The sequence below is a fragment of the Staurois parvus genome, unplaced genomic scaffold (genome assembly GCF_062004578.1).
Source record: "Staurois parvus isolate SC_StPar_1 unplaced genomic scaffold, SC_StPar_1.0 ptg000389l, whole genome shotgun sequence".
Classification (NCBI taxonomy): Eukaryota; Metazoa; Chordata; class Amphibia; order Anura; family Ranidae; genus Staurois; species Staurois parvus.
Genome location: NW_028318185.1, coordinates 1579868 through 1586821, shown reverse-complemented (window position 1 = coordinate 1586821; position 6954 = coordinate 1579868). Strand labels below are relative to the sequence as shown.

The 6954-nt window shown below is 33.5% G+C and overlaps 1 long non-coding RNA gene across 1 annotated transcript; it reads right to left on the bottom strand.

Moving 5' to 3' along the window:
• Nucleotides 1–319: 319 nt before the first annotated feature.
• LOC149455717 (uncharacterized) lies at nucleotides 320–6625 on the bottom strand. Its single transcript, XR_016314032.1, has 2 exons — nucleotides 5664–6625; nucleotides 320–1909 (listed from the first exon to the last, which is right to left on the bottom strand). It is a non-coding gene; the product is annotated as an uncharacterized LOC149455717 (long non-coding RNA).
• Nucleotides 6626–6954: the final 329 nt, after the last annotated feature.

Here is a 6954-nt window from a genome sequence, read left to right as displayed (position 1 = left end):
TCGGGCACTGCCCAGGCCCCATGAGATGCCCCTGGTACCATTTTCATAGGCTTTTTTGAGTTTGGGCAAGGTCACAGGGGCCCCATGATCCCCTATTGCCCGGGGGCCCCATGAGTTGTCAGTCCACCCCTGCCCCTGCCACACCCTGTAAGACCACCCTCGTAGCTCCCCCCACTCCTTCCTTAACTATCTTGATTCCCCCTTATGCTAATAGAACTCTACCTCTCCCAACCCCCATTAACCCCTGTAAAATATCGTATTGTCTCGATATTTTCTTAACTTGTATTGATGAGAAATGTTCAGATAGAAAGTCCTTCCATTTCTTGTATAAACTCAAAAAGATGATTTAATAATAACGTTGCATAAAATTAGAAATAAAATATTGGAATACAGAATGTTTAAATAAAGTCCAAAAAGTATAGTTAAGTTCTTAATAATAAAATTGTATGTAATTGTGTGTGTATAATATGAATGTGTGTAGATATGAGCAAGCAGCTCCCTTCCTTGCTGTCCAAAGAATGTAAGCTTTAAACCTTTGTCCTGCTCTAGAAAGCAATCCAGCCCCCACCTTTTCCTCAAAATGGGCTGATATACTTGTAGTCCCACAAAGATAATTGGAAACAGATGTATATATATATAACAAACCCTCCAGCCTACTTCTCTCAAAGTCTGAGTGTAACTTTATCTCTTACATAGATGGGGGAGGATGGTAGTCCAATTGCTACCATATGTGGCTTGAATGTAAAGGAAACCCAAGATATATGTTCATATATAAATTCACAAACTATGAAGTCTAATCACTTACTTTTCCCAATCTAGAACAAATATAAATATAATAACTCAATTATTCTATTAAGATCCAACTCATTCATACTTGTTAGTACTGTTAATAAGAAGATATTAGGTATTAGGTTAAGGAAAGCTTCTAACATTTCCCTCTCAAAATGATCGATTTTATCGAATCTTAATCATTTTCCTTATCTTAATCCATTTATACACATTCTTGTCACTTTCGTATCCATTCATGCGTTTTTGGATCTTAAGATAATTGATCTGAACTTATCTTCAATTTGATTCTATAATGGGAAAACAAATTCTTTGATAAACCTTTTGTTATGTATCACATAAAAATATTTTTACCCTTATTATTTTCCTTTTACCAAATAATTCATCCCCTTAATAAATGTATAACTGTAACATTATAGTACAATACTTTAAAATATGTCACTTAAAAAATAGATGTTTCATATTTTCCCTCCAAAATGTGTGTAGCACACAGTTCTATAATCCATACATCTTTTCAAAATACCTTATCAACATTTAAACATAACATATGTTCTCTAACTTCAATCCATACATGTATATCAAATGATTTTTTTTTAAAAAAACATACATATAACAATGTAAAGCTTGCGTAAGTTTCTCTATATGTACCTTAGAAAAACTTATCTCTAGCTTAATTAACAACAGATGTTCTAACTAATTAGAGTGACTCTGTTGTAACAAAAGTTTAACCCTTTCACTTCTGAAAATACATTGTGTGTGATTGCAAATGTTCATGTGAAAACTGATCTCATCTTGATATGGTAAACATATGTCAAAATAAAATGTTCACACATAAAAACCAATATATCTGATGAATGAATTATTTCATCAGTAGTCAAAAGTCAGTTGTTTTATAAGTTCTTCCTCTATGAGATGCCTTGAGATGTCTTGTCTTCTTCTAGCACTCTGTAAAGTTAAAATAACTTTATTAAACATAAAAAGAACAACAAAAACAATGATGAATGAAATTCTTGTTGCAAAGCTTCTTCCAGAATAAATTTCCTTCTTGGAAAATGTATTATCATCTGAAAGGTTTAGAAATATTTGAGTTTTCTTCCTTTAACAATTACTCTTAGGTCATTTCCTGTAACAGAAATGCAGTATCATTATTTTGGCATTGATAATTTTACATGGATTAATCCTCTTACATTTATCTGTTAATATTACATATCATAATCACAAACATTTCTAGTCATGACATGGAAGACATATTTTGATTATAACACTTCTTATTGACTTGTAGTGCTCTATTTTAGAATGCGGGCACTTCCGCCTGACAGTACTAGGGCTGCTGGTTCAAATCCCAACCATGGCATCACCTGCCTGGAGTTTGTATGTTCTCCCTGTGCTTGTGTGAGTTTCCTTCGGGTACTCCGGTTTCCTTCCACACTCCAAAGTCATGTTGGTAGGAGAATTGGCTCCTATCTAAATTGGCCCTAGTATGTGTATGTATGACTGTGAGTTAGGGACCTCAGATTATACACCTCTTGAGGGTTAGGGACTTATGTGAATGTACTATATATGTAAAAAGCACTACATATAAAATAGTAAAATTGACAACGCTATATAAGTACCTGAAATAAACAAAAATAAATATAACAGGACGCTACATCTCCATTATTGGTCATGATTCAAAACCTTGGTTTCAAAACCAAAGAAAGGTTTTGTATCAACCCAGAGATGACAAAGGATCATGCCTTTGATCTTATCTCTATAAAATTGGAAAAATGCGTAACTGTTTTCTGTGTTGGCTCACTTCTTGTAGTGTAAGACTGATCTGCAGTAATACATACTGGTTTCAAACTTTCCTCAGTTCCTATGTTGAAAACATGACGTACAAACTTCTCACCTACAGCTGTACAAACATGTGTTGGTATGTTTTCCTGAAAAGGTCTTTTTGTTACTTCTATCTGTATGTGTTTGGATGACAGTGTTTTGTACCATATAGGATACTTTTCACGATAATTGTCTGTTGAACCATCTTCCTGTAGAAGTTTCAGTGATGAATCAGGTGTCTGTAATATGATCTTACTTGATCTCACAATGTATTCAGTTATTTTGACTGCAAAGAAAACACTTAACAATTTTTTCATATGTGCATCAAAGTTTTTCTCCATATTTGTCAAAGTTCTTGAGAAGAAACCTATTATTTTCTGATTACCGTCTTTTAATTGTGACAAAGTTGCTGAGATTGCATTATTGGAAACATTGGTTTCTAAAACAAAAGGAACTTTACTACAAAACTCAACAGTACTTAATGTAGTAGCATTCTGCAAATCCCATTTCAATAGTTCAAAAGCTTCTTTCTCAGTTTGATTCCATTGATCAAACACACCAGCTTTTTGTCTCAAACGATCAAATAATGATCTAGACTTTTCTGCAAAATTGGGTATAAAATCTTTACAATGATTTACTTCACTCAAAAACTGATGCAAAGCCTTGCGATTTGTTGGAATTGGATAAGCAGAAATAGTTTTAACTTTTTCTTGCAACATCTGTCTCTGTCCATGACTAATTTGCATATGAAGGAATTCCACCTGTCTTTTCATCAACTGAACTTTCTCTGTATTCAATTTCAATCCTGCTGTTTGTAACAACGTAAATATTTCAGACAAAAGAGTGATATGTTCAGTTTTATTTTGTGTAGACAAGAGAAGCTTGTCTACATGCTGGACAATACATTCTGGCCTAGAGAATTTAGATAATATTTTTCCCAAATACTCATGAACAATCCCATCACTTAAATCTAAGCCTGGGGCTAATCTTGTGAATGTATAAGTTTCTTTGTTGAAGCTAAAGGCAAGTTTATATTGACAACTCTTAGCTAAGGGTACTGACAAATGGCTATTGGCAATTTCAAGTACTGAGAATATTTTGGCCTTGGCATCCAGATGTGACATTATGTTACAATCAGGAACAATAGATCTGTTATTTGTGATGCATTTGTTCAATGTCCTGAAATCAACTGATAAAGAATATGAATTATCAACTTTGATAGGCCAAATACAATTATTCACCACTGATTGTACTTTCTTTAAAATACCTTGCTGTAAAAACTCATCTACAATGGAAGAGATTGGATTAATTGATTCTAATGGCAATTTGTATTGAGGTTGAGGCTTAGGGTCTCTACCTTCAATGTCAACATCAAAATCCTTAAACAAACCTACATCATTTTTGCTTCGACTCCAAAGATCTGTATGTGATATAACCAATTGTTCCAATTCAAGATTGGTTCCTGTATGTGGCCATTTATGATCTGAAGACATGTCAGCAGTTGCTGTACAAATACTTCCAACATTACAGTACATGGAAGAATCAATTGATGTTGATTTGGGCCTTCCACTTTCATCCAATAAATTTGGAGCAACATATTCCAACGGTAAAGAAGAAGAATCTCCATTTGATCCTGATTTAAATTTCGGCAATGGCAATAAACCATTCCTATTAATGACAACAGCACTGTTTACCATATTGTTTAAGCTGTTGTTGACTCTCAGTGAACTGATCTTTTTAACTTCTGAGGCATAAGGCAACTCAGACAGACTATTGTTGGAACATGGAGGAGCAGATTGTTCAGAAATTATATTTTGGTCTTCTAATTCCAAAGCTTTTCTTTGTAAATCTAATTTATAATGAATACAATCTCTTTTCAAATGACCAAATCGTTTACAATAGAAACAAATAGTATTTCCTGTCTGCTCTGAGACTCTCGTCCTGCCTGTGACGTGTTCATCATCATAACTGGGTGTGGCTAAGCACATGGTCTCTCTCTCTTCTCCATTTTGAACAATTAAACTTTCCTTCTTCTGATTGTTTAATTTAAGCCTTCTAAATGTATCTATAACTTTAGCTGCGTGATCTAAATCATTTTTTCCAGTAGCAATAATAACAGATGCTGGATCAAGATACTTGAATTTTTTAACAAAAGCATTTACCATAGAAGGAGTCTCATTGTCTAAATTAAATATCATTTTGTATACTTTAGAAAATCTATTTTTAAATTCAAAAGGATCATCATTAATCGTAGCTCTTAAGGAGTCTAAGATTTCCAAAGAAGGAATTTCCTCTCCAGTAGTAAATTTCAATAATTGACGTAGTCGGTCTGATGCATTGCTATGCATTTCCTCATCATCCTCAATATATGGCGTTTTGATTAATCTACATGCCATAACGCTGGGGAGCCATAAACAGAATAGAAAATTTCTTTGCTCCTGATTTAAACAAAAATGATTACAAAAATTTTCAAAAACCTCCATGTTATAGAAAGCATCGGCGTCCATATCATAGGCTGGCATATCCTTCAAAATTTTCATGAGCTGATCAAGGATTTTAAGATTAAGTTTTGCAGCTTTATCCCTTAATTTTCTCTTACACATTTCTTCCTGATTGGTAGGATCTCCTTCCATAGACTGGATCTCTGGTACAAAAGATTTTTGTTTCTCTGCCTTAGTATTCACAAAATTCTTTTTACATCATTCTGCAGGTCAGATAACTGAATGTCTTTTGTTTGAATTGCACTTTGCAGATCATCAATTTGCTCAGTCAAAATCTGGCAATTAGCACATACACTGCTCTGATCTTGCTTCATTATACATGTAGCAGTCTTAGGAACATCAAAAATCATGGCATTAAAAACATTAACTAACTTCATTACATTTCTAACTTGTTTGCTCAGTTTCTTAAAGGAAAACTTAGATTTTTCTATCTTAATATTAGCCTGTAAGCACTCATTATACATGTACCGCCAAAGTTCATTATCTTTAACAAATGTAGACAGATTCTTGAATTCTAACTTACTCTCTCTAGATAATTCATCAATAAAATCCATTACTTACCAATTAAGAAGGTCTTTCTTTACATAACGCGTCTTTTCTCTCTTGGCGGGAAATGACATCACCAAGGAACAGCGTTTCTTGCAATTGCGCAAAATTCTCACCAATTCTGCTTTTAGGTTCTCGATTATGCCGACGATTCATCTGTTGCAGACTTTACTTCTCCTGAAAGCTTGATTTCATAGTTTGCTGAATTTGCAAACAACTTCCCTCTCAGCAAGATGAAGAAGAAAAAAGTCAAAAATAAGCGATCGGCGGAAACGAATCGAACTAGAGGCTCGCCACTGTAAAATATCGTATTGTCTCGATATTTTCTTAACTTGTATTGATGAGAAATGTTCAGATAGAAAGTCCTTCCATTTCTTGTATAAACTCAAAAAGATGATTTAATAATAACGTTGCATAAAATTAGAAATAAAATATTGGAATACAGAATGTTTAAATAAAGTCCAAAAAGTATAGTTAAGTTCTTAATAATAAAATTGTATGTAATTGTGTGTGTATAATATGAATGTGTGTAGATATGAGCAAGCAGCTCCCTTCCTTGCTGTCCAAAGAATGTAAGCTTTAAACCTTTGTCCTGCTCTAGAAAGCAATCCAGCCCCCACCTTTTCCTCAAAATGGGCTGATATACTTGTAGTCCCACAAAGATAATTGGAAACAGATGTATATATATATAACAAACCCTCCAGCCTACTTCTCTCAAAGTCTGAGTGTAACTTTATCTCTTACATAGATGGGGGAGGATGGTAGTCCAATTGCTACCATATGTGGCTTGAATGTAAAGGAAACCCAAGATATATGTTCATATATAAATTCACAAACTATGAAGTCTAATCACTTACTTTTCCCAATCTAGAACAAATATAAATATAATAACTCAATTATTCTATTAAGATCCAACTCATTCATACTTGTTAGTACTGTTAATAAGAAGATATTAGGTATTAGGTTAAGGAAAGCTTCTAACAACCCCTGTCATGCCGACCCTTCGTTCAGGTCTTCTTTCTTCTTACTCCGGGCCTTCCTTTCTTCCTAACATCAGCACCAGTGGGGTTAAACATTTATATAAATTATAACTATATACTGTATGTTTATGTATATTTGTGTTTTATATATAGTGTACAGTGTATATATATATATAATACATATACACAAACATACATACAGTATAGTTATAGTGTATTGTCGTTTTTTGATTGAGTTGAGTTTAAATTTTTATGTGCATTTTGGTGCTTTTTTAACATGTATTTTGGCTCACTCTTTACCTCCGTTTTTGTGTGTGTTCTGGAAA